This window comes from Mytilus californianus, unplaced genomic scaffold, assembly GCF_021869535.1.
Source record: "Mytilus californianus isolate M0D057914Y unplaced genomic scaffold, xbMytCali1.0.p SCAF_4, whole genome shotgun sequence".
NCBI lineage: Eukaryota > Metazoa > Mollusca > Bivalvia > Mytilida > Mytilidae > Mytilus > Mytilus californianus.
Window position 1 is genome coordinate 14784285 of NW_026262690.1, and position 13818 is coordinate 14798102.

Genomic DNA, 13818 nt, shown 5'->3' on the forward strand with positions numbered 1-13818 from the left:
ATAGACCCATGATTACATGGATTTATAGACCATGATTCCATAGATGAATAGACCCATGATTACATGGATTTATAGACCATGATTCCATAGATGAATAGACCATGATTACATGGATTTATAGACCATGATTCCATAGATGTATAGACCATGATTCCATAGATGTATAGACCATGATTACATGGATCTATAAACCATGATTCCATAGATGAATAGACCATGATTACATGGATTTATAGACCATGATTCCATAGATAAATAGACCACGATTACATGGATTTATAGAGCATGATTCCATAGATGAATAGACCATGATTACATGGATTCATAGACCATGATTCCATAGATGAATAGACCATGATTACATGGATTTATAGACCATGATTCCATAGATGAATAGACCATGATTACATGGACTTATAGACCATGATTCCATAGATGAATAGACCATGATTACATGGATGTATAGACCATGATTCCATAGATGTATAGACTATTACATGGATGTATAGACCATGATTCCATAGATGTATAGACTATGATTCCATAGATGTATAGACCATGATTACATGGATCTATAGACCATGATTACATGGATTTATAGACCATGATTCCATCAATGTAAAGACCATGATTCCATGGATTTATAGACCATGATTACATAGATCTATAGACTATGATTACGTGGATTTATAGAGCATGATTCCATAGTTGAATAGACCATGATTACATGGATTTATAGAGCATGATTCCATAGATGAATAGACCCATGATTACATGGATTTATAGACCATGATTCCATAGATGAATAGACCATGATTACATGGATTTATAGAGCATGATTCCATAGATGAATAGACCATGATTACATGGACTTATAGACCATGATTCCATAGATAAATAGACCATGATTACATGGATTTAAAGACTATGATTCCATTGATGAATAGACCATGATTACATGGATTTATAGACTATGATTCCATAGATGTATAGATCATGATTACATGGATTTATAGACTATGATTCCATAGATGTATAGACTATAATTCCATAGATGTATAGACCATGATTACATGGATTTATAGACCATAACTACATAGATGTATAGACCATGATTACATGGATTTATAGACCATGAATCCATGGATTTATAGACCATGATTACATAGATGTATAGACCATGATTTGTACAACTTCTTTATCTTCAATGACATTCAACTGATTCATTTTCAATAGATTGGTAAGAATGTTAAGTTGAAGTAAATTAATTGACATTTGTTAGGTGCATTTTCTGAGATTGTTATACAGTTAAGGTTTAGGAATGAAATCTTCTTACATTATTTTGTCATCAGATTGATACCTAATATCACTGCTAATTGTATGATGATATGATTTGCTAAAATCCTAGACCTTTTGCTAATAAATCATACAACTTCTGTGCAAATTGGATAAAATCACTGTTATAAAATGTTATAAGGGTATCTTTTCTGTAAAAAAAAATACCATTGGGCTGTGTTGTTTATTATTATATGGCTATATAAACTTTTCCTGTCAAAAAGTACCCTTGCCTAGGAATTTCACTTGGTTAACTGTTAGACATAGAATATTGCTACATTGATTTCTGTCAAGAATATGACCCTTGCATAAGAAATTTCACTTGGTGTCTTACACGCTAACTGTGGTATGTTTGATGTGTTCCATGCAAATAATTTTTGTTGCTTGTAGGACATCTCATCCAGATATAAGGATCCTTTTACCAAAGTGTCAGAATCTCTTTTAAAGACAATTTGTAACAATTGTTGAAGGTATAAAAAAACCCTTCATAGATCACATTGTTTCAGTCAATATTCATGGCATTTGCCTTTGGAACCAACAAACTGTTATTTGTTAAACAAGTTTGTTTTATGAATATGGATTTGATATCTTCAACTTAAAAATTCAACCAATCTTATTCATATCTTAAAACATTTCTGTAATTCCACAGACATGTACAAAATATATACAAACAATCAAAATCAAACCATAGCCTCCATAAATATTACCAAATCACTCCTACAAATATGATACATCAAAATTAATATGCAAAATCAGTGTCTATTACATGACATTAAAGTGGTGCCATGGGCTGCAATAAAAATTCTTGATTCATAAAGTTGATGGTAATATCCAATTAATGATATTCATAACCAGACAGATATCATTCAAATCTGATTTATATAATGTTTCTCTTAAATGTCATCCTCTATTGTTTTAAAAAAAAACTCAAGATTTTTATCATGAAAAGATGAATGAATTACTGGTCCCCTGTAGGTCCTGAATAACACAAGAGATCTCATTAACGAGCCCCATACTAGTGTCATGTACAAACTTATTGTTGTTTTTATTTCAAAACAGTGTCTTTTTTTTATAGTAAATGTACAAGGGTGAAACTAGTTTGTCACACACATGCATAGAAATATAAAACTATCAAGCAGACAATATTATTCTTAATGAACTTGTCCAAAAATATCCAAAACTCTCTGGTTCCATGGGTTAGTTAATTTTGATTTCAATAGTCATGGATAGTCTTTGCATAAAATGAGCATTCCAAAGGCCAGTTAAACAGAGCTAATATTGACCAATAAGATCTTACTTTAAATCACATATTTTTACAAAAGACAAGATTTATAATTTACATCAAGACCAAAGCAGACTTTAAACAAAAGGAATTAAATTAAAATAAAGTAACCCAACAATATAGTAAAACCAAAAGATATTGAGTGGTCAACATTATTATGTAGCAGTCTTCAACAACAGTAAAGTGTCAGCAAAAAATCTACAATGGGCTTGGGACAGGCACGTGAACAAGTGGAGGAGTAAAAGCAGTGTCTTTTGCACTTATACCTCTACCATTTAAACTTGATGAGTTGAATAACAAAGGGTAAATAGAAAAAAAGTACAATATAAATTAGGTCTGAAAAAGCACTTAACTTAATAGTATAATACCAGTATGATAGATTGATTGTTGTTTGCTTAACATTGACTGGCATCAGTATAATAGACAACAAAAATATATGATCCAGTAAACAATACTAAATCAAAGCATATAAAAATAGGCTCCCAGTTACTGAAAGCAAGCTCAAAGTACTTAACCTGCTGATAAAAAAATCTTGGCATCCTACACACTATAATTGGCAACTGTACTTTAAAGTTGATTTCGTATACAGTTAAGTAATATAAGATATGATATGATCCTGCCCTTACATTTTACAGTTGCAAGATTTCTAGTGAGAAAGCAGTCCTCCTTTAATTTTCACTGTCATTTTTTGTTATTTGTTCTACTTTATTCAATTTATTGGTCTACAGATAGTTGTGTCATTGGCAATCATACCACGTCTTCTTATTTTATACTGTGCAATGACCAAAACGGTATGATCAGAAAATATGAAGAATATTTTAGTCATTAAAAAATAATTTAATTTACTGCCAAAATATTGCAGGCCAATGATTTTACAACACAATAATTGTATTTTTACCTTGGTCAATAAATCTAAAGAGAAAAGAAAAAGATTTAAGGACCAAATTCTGATCTTGTTTGCTTTATACATATCAGTTTCCATAAAAATCTGTCATTTCTAGTCATTAGTGCAAGAAACCAATTTTTAAGGTAGAGAGACACTAGAGCATCTTACTTGACCATTTATGTCTTTATTGCGGTCTTTATTTGTCAGCTGAATTTTGAATGTAAATACTCACTTTTAGGATTATTTAAGAAAAATTTATCAGCTCTAAAATTTAGTGTCTATTCAACATAAAATCTTAAAGTATTTAATCTGGAAAGCAATGTTGAAGTAAATATTTGTATAAACAAAATTATGTAACAAAGTATTGTCTGAGTAAGGTCAAGATGAGAATTAATCAACCTTACAAATATTCGCAAAAAATTCAAATTAAACCAATATATTTCTTTATAATCATGATGATTGCATTTATATTTTTTTTTTAAAAGCTTTTTCTAGGTTAACAGGATGCTCTTTCAGTTGCTTATCCGACCAGAACTTATATCTTTATATTTTCAAATATGAAACGAAAGAAATGATTTATTCCTTCATTTACATTGTATTTATTTCATTTATTTATTTACCAAGTATATATATATATTATTCATCAACACATTTTACATTTCATAATAAATTTCTAGTTTTCATTTCACAATTTCATTTCACAATAAAATAAAATTATCTGTACACCAATCTTTTCAAATATTACATATCAAATATACCATGTCCCTAAGTCTCATTTATGCATACATCTTAATTGACAATTTTATCTCCTTATTTAAAAAAAAAGAAGTTATTTTCCAAAAATAATCAAGACCAATTACTCATAATTTCAGTCATATAAAACTTACTAGCATAAGTCTAACTGAAGAAGTTATCCCTGTTTAAAATGTGTAAATTAATGTAAAAATAATATCTGACCTGTACTTATCTGTAACCTGCAATAATTTTCAATGGTTTTAATAAATTTTTAATTACAAATCTGCTTACCTTTTTTATTTACCTTTAATTACACATGAAGGTTACCTCGAGGTAACAAGTTACAACTCAATAATTCATTCACAAATCTTATCAACAATAAAAAATTAAAAAACTTACCTTTAAAATTTTGTTTTCTTTCCTCTTCCAAAAAAATTCTTTTAAATAAGTTAAATTCCACATGAATGATGTTGATTGTTCATTGGAACTGTCTAAAAGAGAGAGAATTGACAAAGTTAGGATAATCCGTGTACACAGAAGCTAGATAAAGACGTGGTATGCCTATCATAATCATTGAACTATGGGATACGATGTTAACAGATCAATGGGAAGCCTACGTTTGTTATTTTTTTGTACAATTTGACAGGTGGCGATTATAGTGAAGTGTACTTGTGGAAAATTTACACTAAAATCTGCCATTCTAGGATTGTGATTATAATAATTAGAGGTAAGTTATCATTGATGTCAGTAAGAAAGTATCAGAGAGTATAGAGGCTTGGTGTTTATCTAATATTTCTCAACTTTTTGTATGGATATTAGCAGATAAAATTTTTCAATTTTCATTGTTTTGTAAATAAGAATTTGTGTTAAAAGTTTATATTTATAGTTTCTGTTTTCTTCATACAAAATAATGCGGGAAAATATTTCTTTATTTGTTTTAATTCATAAAATGTTGTTCCACACAAGGAATGGTTGTATACATATTTCTTTTCACTGCCTTCCTATACAAATGCATGGTGTTATATACTATATAAAGTAGTTTTAAAGTAGTGTGAACTATCAAATTGATTGATGTTAAGATTTGTTTTCAGTACTCAGGGAAGTAATACTGGTTTATTGCAAGGATCATGCTAGGATTAGAGGATTTTAATCACTCTTGGTTTTTAGGAAATTTTGAATATCAAATAAATTTCTTTTACACACTTACCCTGTATCACCATGAACTTGTACTACTTTCTAACAAGGGAGATAACTTGCTTCCAATTATAACTTTACAGACAAATAAATTGCTTCAGGGTGATAATAGTATAAGACAGATATTATGTGTTATATTCTAATATTACTTATTTCACCGACACTTGTGGTGTTCAGTAATGTGAGGGTCAGCACCAATGCAGACATAGATATAACACTTTATTTAAAGATGAGGGTAGGAAGTTGTAATGCATCATCTGAATTATTTTGTAACACTTTCCTTTTGTTAAATTGTTAAATTTGTTATTTTTAACTGATCTGACCAGATATAAAGATGGCATTGCTTTGAGTACATTCTAACACACTAAATTCATAGCAATTGAATATACTGGATAAATATATCTATCCCTCATGCTTTAAATCTGGTCAATAATACTTATAAAATATTATGGCGCCAATATTTAGACTCCATTCCTGACAAAATAACTCTCGGTAGACTCAACTACATAATGCCTATCCTTGTTTAGAGACAGTGAATGGATTTAGTAACCAATATACATAGTAATGAGTATGACAGGACCAGACTGGGTAACTTGCACTTTATAATTTATATTTTATTTGCTAGATAAGTACATTTCAGTAAATTTATAGTCATTTGATGAGCCCAGGTAGGGGTACCAGATTTGTTTTTCTACACACGATTGAAATCTCAATCCTTCATCACCAATATATATATATTGTGATGATTAAAATGTTTTAAAACTTGAAGAGGAGATAACATGCTGTAATGAGATAACCCTACAGATATCTCTCACTGAATGTATTCAGATCTGTCATGTTATCTTCATGATTAAGTGCCAGTCTGCCTAAGAATCAGGCAAATTCTAAAAATATCAAAACATGACATATTTCAAATATTCATCTCTTCCACAAAATATGTTACCTTTAGTCAATCAAAATAGAACTGTATAATCAAATTTTAGAAAATCAATTGCAGTATTATGTATTAGCACTTCGAAGTTCTATATGTTTTACTATTATCCTATGTAAATTCAGGCAATTTCAATTCGAAATAATTTTTATTACCAGAATCGTACAATCACAATGATTGCAAATATAAATACTAAGCAAATAGAAATTTCAGGTTTAAGCCTTCGTCTCGTGGGTTTTTTCGTCTGCTTGTCAAAATTCCATTCCAAAGATTCTGTTGCTTTGTTCATGTAAGAACACAATTTACAGAGTTACTTCCCCTAGCGGAACTCTTTTGATGTAAACAATACTGATGTCATGCATGTGGCAGACAATGTTGAACTGTAGTTTTTCAATCTTTTCTGACGATGAATGTGGAAATTCACAATATTCTAAGGATTAAAAGACAACACGCCAATTGGACAATGTAATAGAACTGTTGAACCACTTCCCTAGGATTAAAATATGCAAAAATCAAGTCGGAGGGACATTTGAGTTTTTACAATATTGGGATCTTTTCCCAATTACATGTACATTCATACTTTGTTTGTCTAAAACACCAACAAACCCTAGGAATATGCATGAGATTATTAGAAGGAATGTTGGTTGTGCACAACCGTCTCACAAAGGAAGGATCAAAGCCAGACAGAGCAGTGCCCATCATGATGAGCAGGGCCTTTTTTTCTCTGTTCTACAGAAACACAAGGTACACTATTTACATATATATTCAAAAGATTATTTTGGTCATACACCATTCTCCTCCCCCAGTATATATTGTATTGAAAATGGTTTAGGTTCAACATGAATATAAAAAAAGGGGGGGCTCATTATCAGACTCATATTTTGTTTTTTGGCTGTTTTTTTCTTATAGTTTGACATGTAAGCTGGTTTTTTTTTCATATTTTATAAAGGATGTTTAGAAAATATGGTGATATTGCCAAACATTAGCTGCGGAACCGTAGCTCTTAGGTCCTTACATGTATGTTATTTTTTTACTATTTGCGGACCATCCGCAAATAGTAAAAAAATAACATAAGGACCTAAGAGCTACGGTTCCGCAGCTAGCCAAAAATATGAGTGTGTACTAAACTGAAGGAGACCCCTGAAAAATAGATTATTACCCTTCCAAAAGAAGGTTCACATGCAATTCTTTAGCAAATGTTTAAGGTTTGATACATTATGATGCATTTAGGCCTAAAAAGATAGCACCAGTGTTTCTACAACAGCTGAAAAGAATTAGGTTAGATAGGTACATGTACATGTAGGAAAATGATTGTTTTTAAAAGTTTTTGACTGGTTTAAAAAGGGGAAATTATTTGACGCAACATAAATAGGGCTTTTTCAAAGCTTACAGAAATGTTTATACTTGGTTAGGTTATCGAAGGAACAACTATTTTTTTTTAAATAGGCCAACAAATTACAGAAATATTTTTTATTGGATGATTTATTAAACCGTACCTTATTGGCTTAATGGGAGGAATATATTGTTTTTATCGGTGCTATTAAAAAATGACAAGAAAATATTTCCGGTGTACTGTACTGTAGGCAATTTTAATCATAGAATAAAGGTCAGTATTTTTAGTACTTCAAACACACATGTACACATTTTTGGTTTGCCTTAGGCCCATTACAATATTTATAATATTTGAATGTATAAAAAAAAATGAACCCAGTCCTTGAAACTCTAGCTCTCAGGGGTTAAAACATGCATTGTATTCTGCATAACCTGTACTTAGGGAAATGATTTTTCTCAGTTAATATTATTTGCAACTTATTAAATTGGTCTAAAGTAAGAGCTTCAAAGAAATTTGTATTGTCTTAATAAATTATATCATTCATTCATATACATGTACCGGTATATATTTTTATCAGACTTAACAAATTTGAAACTTTTTCTTCAGGATTTGCTGAATTGCAGAGGTGATTTGTAAAGACACATACCTTTAATATTTGAAAAGACTGTTGCACTGAAGAGGTAAAAATTATTTTAATTCAAATATTTTATATACCAGTAAATTCCAGTGATTGATTGTTTACTTCAACCTATCCCCACTGGGTCCATATTTTTAGGTGAAATATCTTTTTATACATTATTTTGTGATTTTAGAAATAGATAAGAATTGCTTTAGCTACAAGATGTTTTTTGCATCGGGATGATCCCCATCCACAACGGGACAGCTCATAGATTTCCCCGTCGGTATGCAAATGCTGATTTACAAAATCATGAAAATGATTTTTGCATATTGGTTCAGTGTTGAGCAAGTGGTGAATTCATCTTATGATATAAGATATACATGTATATGTATATATATATATATGTTACAACAAGAACTAGGTCAACATGACCTACATTTTCTGCTGAAGCTACTTGAGTAAAATTTTGACAATGCTAAGAGTTTAGCCGAGATCACCTACACATATATTGTCAACAACATCAAGAGTTTTTTTGCATGTACAAAAATCATGCATTTCCTTTCCCTACTCAAAACATATTGGTGTTTAAAAAATTTTGATTAGGTCAAAGTTTAAGTGAAACTACTAATAATAAATAAATATTATTTGATATAAAGTTGTATTATCATTCAATTTGATGCATCTTCTATCCTTGGAGATTATTTGGCCCTGTCCCCTTACCGCAGCCCCAAGTCATGGTCTATTGATCTTGTCAATTTAGCAAAGTTTACATTTTAAAGTTTGTGATTACATGTATAGATCAGTTAACAAAGAACCACTTATGATAAGTCAGTTTTACATGTTTTATTTGAAGGTAGGAATGCCTTTTACCATCAAGCGTCAAACGGTCATTTTCGGCTACCGTTAGCGTCAAATTGGTTTAAATTGTACACCGATTCATCAAAATATCCTTATCGTGATTCGTCAGAGGCCTCAAAAAATTATTGTTACTGTTAATTTTGGAAAAAATTTAACGTGATTCGTCAAAATCAGTAGATTTTTTTATCGTCTAAAAGAAAGTGTACATTTTATTGTCATGGACCTAAAATTACCGTTAACGTCATTTGGCAAGAATTTTTATCGTTTTTTTGTCATGATCGTACCCCCATTACCACCCTCTTATTTGGTATGCAGTTGTATTTAGCATTAATGGCATTTCTTAGTTCTACAAACATTTTTAGGCCCTTTACTTTCAGTAATGGTTCATTCACTTTGAATATTTGGCATATTTTTACATTTCAGAGTATAACTACATGTATTTGATTTCATCATTTGAATTTTTCTATCAAATTAACATACAGACTGTGTCAAGTTTATTTTTTAACTAACTTTTACATATTTTAGTGACAAAAAATGAAGAAATACTTTTGATATTTATAAAGGGAAAAATGACAAGTGATTGCGAAATCACTGGTAAGCAAGAAAAACAATCTTCCACCTGGGTCTTGCACATAAATTTATATATTGGTCCCATTGTCCACATACAAGTACCAAAATTCATGGCTGTTTCCTGAGTGTTTGTTTTTTAAACTTCAATCATTTCATTCAACCAAAATGATCCATTGAACTTGAAATTATCAATATGAACTGTAAATAAATTGCTAATATATTTATTTTGATTTTTACTGAAATTTCATATGATTGCAGGATTGATGATTAAAAGATTCGACTACAGCAAAGTTCAATGAGGCTCATCATATTGTGATGCCAATATTGCGCACTGGAGTAGGAAGATCAAAATGTTTGTTGCCAATGGACATAAGGAAATAGCATGCCTTCAAATTGACCAACATTTCTGAAGTGAAGGATGACAACTTATAGCCTCTATTCATGGAGATTGCATAGCCATGTTTGAACCTAAAGAACAGATATACCAAATCTGAATGACAGATAAAATAATAAGACATGATAAATATTAGAAGACTCTGAACAATCTGAATACTGTAAATTTTTTAAAAACATTTGAATGTTGAGATTGGTTGAGTATCTCGATGATAAGAACTTGCATTCTGAAATCAGAATTTGGATGAGCTTTTCCTGTACTAGCATAAATTAATCTCTAATTTTGGTCAGTTATTTTTTAAAACATTATAATAAATGAATGCAATAATTTTTGTAATTTATTGTTTTCTTTTTGAAAAATGTTGCATGTTTATTATGACATACATTTTTGTCTCGCAGTATGCCACACAAAGGCATTACTATCTGACAGTTGCAGGGCCAACTACATGTATTATATTTTAGATGGTAAAAGACCTGCATTTTTAGTCCCCTACCGACGAAGTCGAAGGGGACTTTAGGTTTGCACTCCGTCTGTCTGTCTGTCTGTCCTTCTGTCAGTCCGGCAAATCAGTTTTCCACACTTTTTTTCTTCATGCTTGAAGATATTGATTTGATATTTGGTATATTGTTTTATCATGACAAGTTACAGATGAAGTTCGAATTTTGTTCCGGTCTAATAATTTTGTGCAGAGTTATGGTCCTTGGACTTGGAAAATTCACTCAAATATTCAGTTTTCCGCACTTTTCTTCGTCATTCTTGAAGATATTGATTTAATAATTGGTACATTGTTTTATCATGACAAGTTACAGATCAAGTTCGAATTTTGTTCCGGTTTGATGATTTTGTGCAGAGTTATGGTCCTTGGACTTAGAAAATTCACTCAAATAATCAGTTTTCCGCACTTTTTTTCGTCATGCTTGAAGATATTGATTTGATAATTGGTATATAGTTTTATCATGACAAGTTACAGACCAAATTGAATTTAGTTTCGGTTTGATGATTTTTTGCAGAGTTATGGTCCTTGGACTTAGAAAATTCACTTAAATTATCAGTTTCAGCACTTTTTTTCGTCATGCTTGAAGATATTGACTTGATATTTGTTATATAGTTTACACCATGACAAGTTATAGATCAAGTTAGCATTTTGTTCCAGGACAATTAATGTTTAACCGGTAGGGGACTATGTATTGCCATGCAATACTCTCAGAATGCTTGTTCATATGAATAAGAAGAGCTTGTTTGCAGATACCTTATGTTACAAAGTTTCCGTCTGTCATATGTCCAATTTCCTGGACCTCATTTTCATGGTTCAGCGACTGCTTGATTTTTTTTTAGTTTTTTGGTCATGTGAATTTCTCACTTATTATGAGTAATATTAGGATAACTATATTTGGTATATGGGTTACTGGCTATGTCTACATGTCGGTCAGACAGGGTTCACCTGACCTCAACCTCATTTCATGGATCAGTGATTAAGGTCAAAGTTACATGCATGTATGAATAGGTTCATTTCTCTTATACTATAAGCAGGTCAACTATGTGTGGTGTATTGAATGATTGTAAGGGATAGATGTCAGTCTAGATCTGGCAGGTTCCACCTGACCTTGATGGTTCATTAGTCAATGTTAAGTTTTTGTGTTTTGATCAATCTTACAAGTACTTTAAGCAATAGGTTAACTTTATTTGGTGTATGGAATAATTATAAGAACATGTCAGTCTGGCAGGTTTCATATGACATTGACCTCATTTTCAGGGTTCATTGGTCAACTTTTTTTTAGTGTGTTTTGATCTGTTTTTATACGACCGCAAAAATTAAAAATTTTTTGGTCGTATATTGGTATGACGTTGCTGTCGTCGTCGTCGTCCGGCGTCGTCGTCGTCGTCCGGCGTCGTCCGAAGACGCATTGGTTTTCGCACTCCAACTTTAGTTAAAGTGAATGGATCTCCATGAAATTTTACCATAAGGTTCAATACCACGAAAGGAAGGTTGGGATTGATTTTGGGGGTTATGGTACCAACAGTTAAGGAATTAGGGGCCAAAAAGGGGCCAAAAATAAGCATTTTTGTAACTTCCAGACAATAACTTGTGTGTAAGTGGATGGATCTCTCTGACATTGTACCACAAGGTTCCATATCACAAAGGGAAGGTTGTAATTGATTTTGGGGGTAATTGCCTCAAAATTTTAGGAATTAGGGGTCAAAAAAGGGGCAAAAAACAAGCATTTTTCTAGTTTCATGACAATAACTTGTGTGTAAGTGTTTGGATATTTCTGAAATTGTACTACAAGGTTCCATATCACAAAGGGAAAGCTGGAATTGAGTTTGGGGGTAATTGCCCGAAACGTTTAGGAATTGGGGGCCAAAAAGGGGCCAAAAATAAGCATTTTTCTAGTTTCCAGACACTAACTTGTGTTCAAGTGTATGGATCTCTCTGAAATTGTACTGCAAGGTACCATACTACAAAGGGCAGGCTGGGATTGAGTTTGGGGGTGATGAATCATAAGGGGGTTCAAAAAATTTGGGGGGGGGGGGATTTTTTTTCTTCTTTTTTTTTTCTTTTTTTCTTTTTTTTTTCTTTTAAAATTTTCCATTTTAAGTTGGTTATTTCTGATTTATATTTAAAAGCAAATAATGATATGGTAGGAGATACACACCAAACAGGATGTGTAAATTATTATATAATAAGTATCGTGCAATAGCAAGAAATTTTCAATTGCACAGTATTGCACAATAGCAAGAAATCTTCAATTGCACAGTATTGCGCAATAGCAAGAAATCTTCAATTGCACAGTATTGCGCAATAGCAAGAAATATCCAATAGCACAATATTGCGCAATAGCAAGAAATTGTCAATTGTACAGTATTGCGCAATAGCAAGAAATATTCAATTGCACAGTATTGTGCAAAAGAAGATACTTCGTATAAATTGCTTATTTCTTGATCAATTTCAATGGGGTTTTATTCTTGAATTCTTGGGGTTCTTTAATATGCTGAATCTAACCGTGTATTAAGTTTTTGGATTTTGGGCCCTGTTTTTAAATTGGTCCACATTGAGGTCCAAAGGGTCTAAAAATTAACTTTGTTTGATTTCATCAAAAATTGAATTATTGGGGTTCTTTGATATGCCGAATCTAACCGTGTATTTAGATTCTTAATTTTTGGTTCCGTTTTCAAATTGGTCTACATAAAGGTCCAAAGGGTCCAAAATTAAACTTAGTTTGATTTCAACAAAAATTGAATATATGGGGTTCTTTGATATGCTGAATCTAACCATGTATTTAGATTTTTGATTATGGGCCCAGTTTTCAAGTTGGTCCAAATCGGGGCCCCAAAATTAAACTTTGTTTGATTTCAACAAAAATTGAATTTTTGGGGTTCTTTGATATGCTGAATCTAACCATTTTATTTAGATTTTTGATTATGGGCCCAGTTTTCAAGTTGGTCCAAATTGGTGTCCAAAATTAAACTTTGTTTGATTTCAACAAAAATTGAATATATGGGGTTCTTTAATATGCTGAATCTAACCTTGTATTAAGTTTTTGGATTTTGGGCCCCGTTTTTAAATTGATCCACATTGAGGTCCAAAGGGTCCAAAATTTAACTTTTTTGTTTGATTTCAACAAAAATTGAATTATTGGGGTTCTTTGATATGCCGAATCTAACCGTGTGTTTAGATTCTTA

At 31.3% G+C, this 13818-nt stretch overlaps 1 protein-coding gene across 1 annotated transcript in view; it reads left to right on the plus strand.

Moving 5' to 3' along the window:
• LOC127737537 (galactosylgalactosylxylosylprotein 3-beta-glucuronosyltransferase 3-like) overlaps positions 1-12660 on the plus strand; it is a 154906-nt gene extending 142246 nt beyond the window's left edge. The window contains exon 7 of the transcript XR_007999662.1: positions 12124-12660. The gene's annotated coding sequence lies outside the window, so the exon portion shown is untranslated. The remainder of the gene's footprint in view (positions 1-12123) is intronic.
• The last annotated feature ends 1158 nt before the right edge of the window (positions 12661-13818 follow it).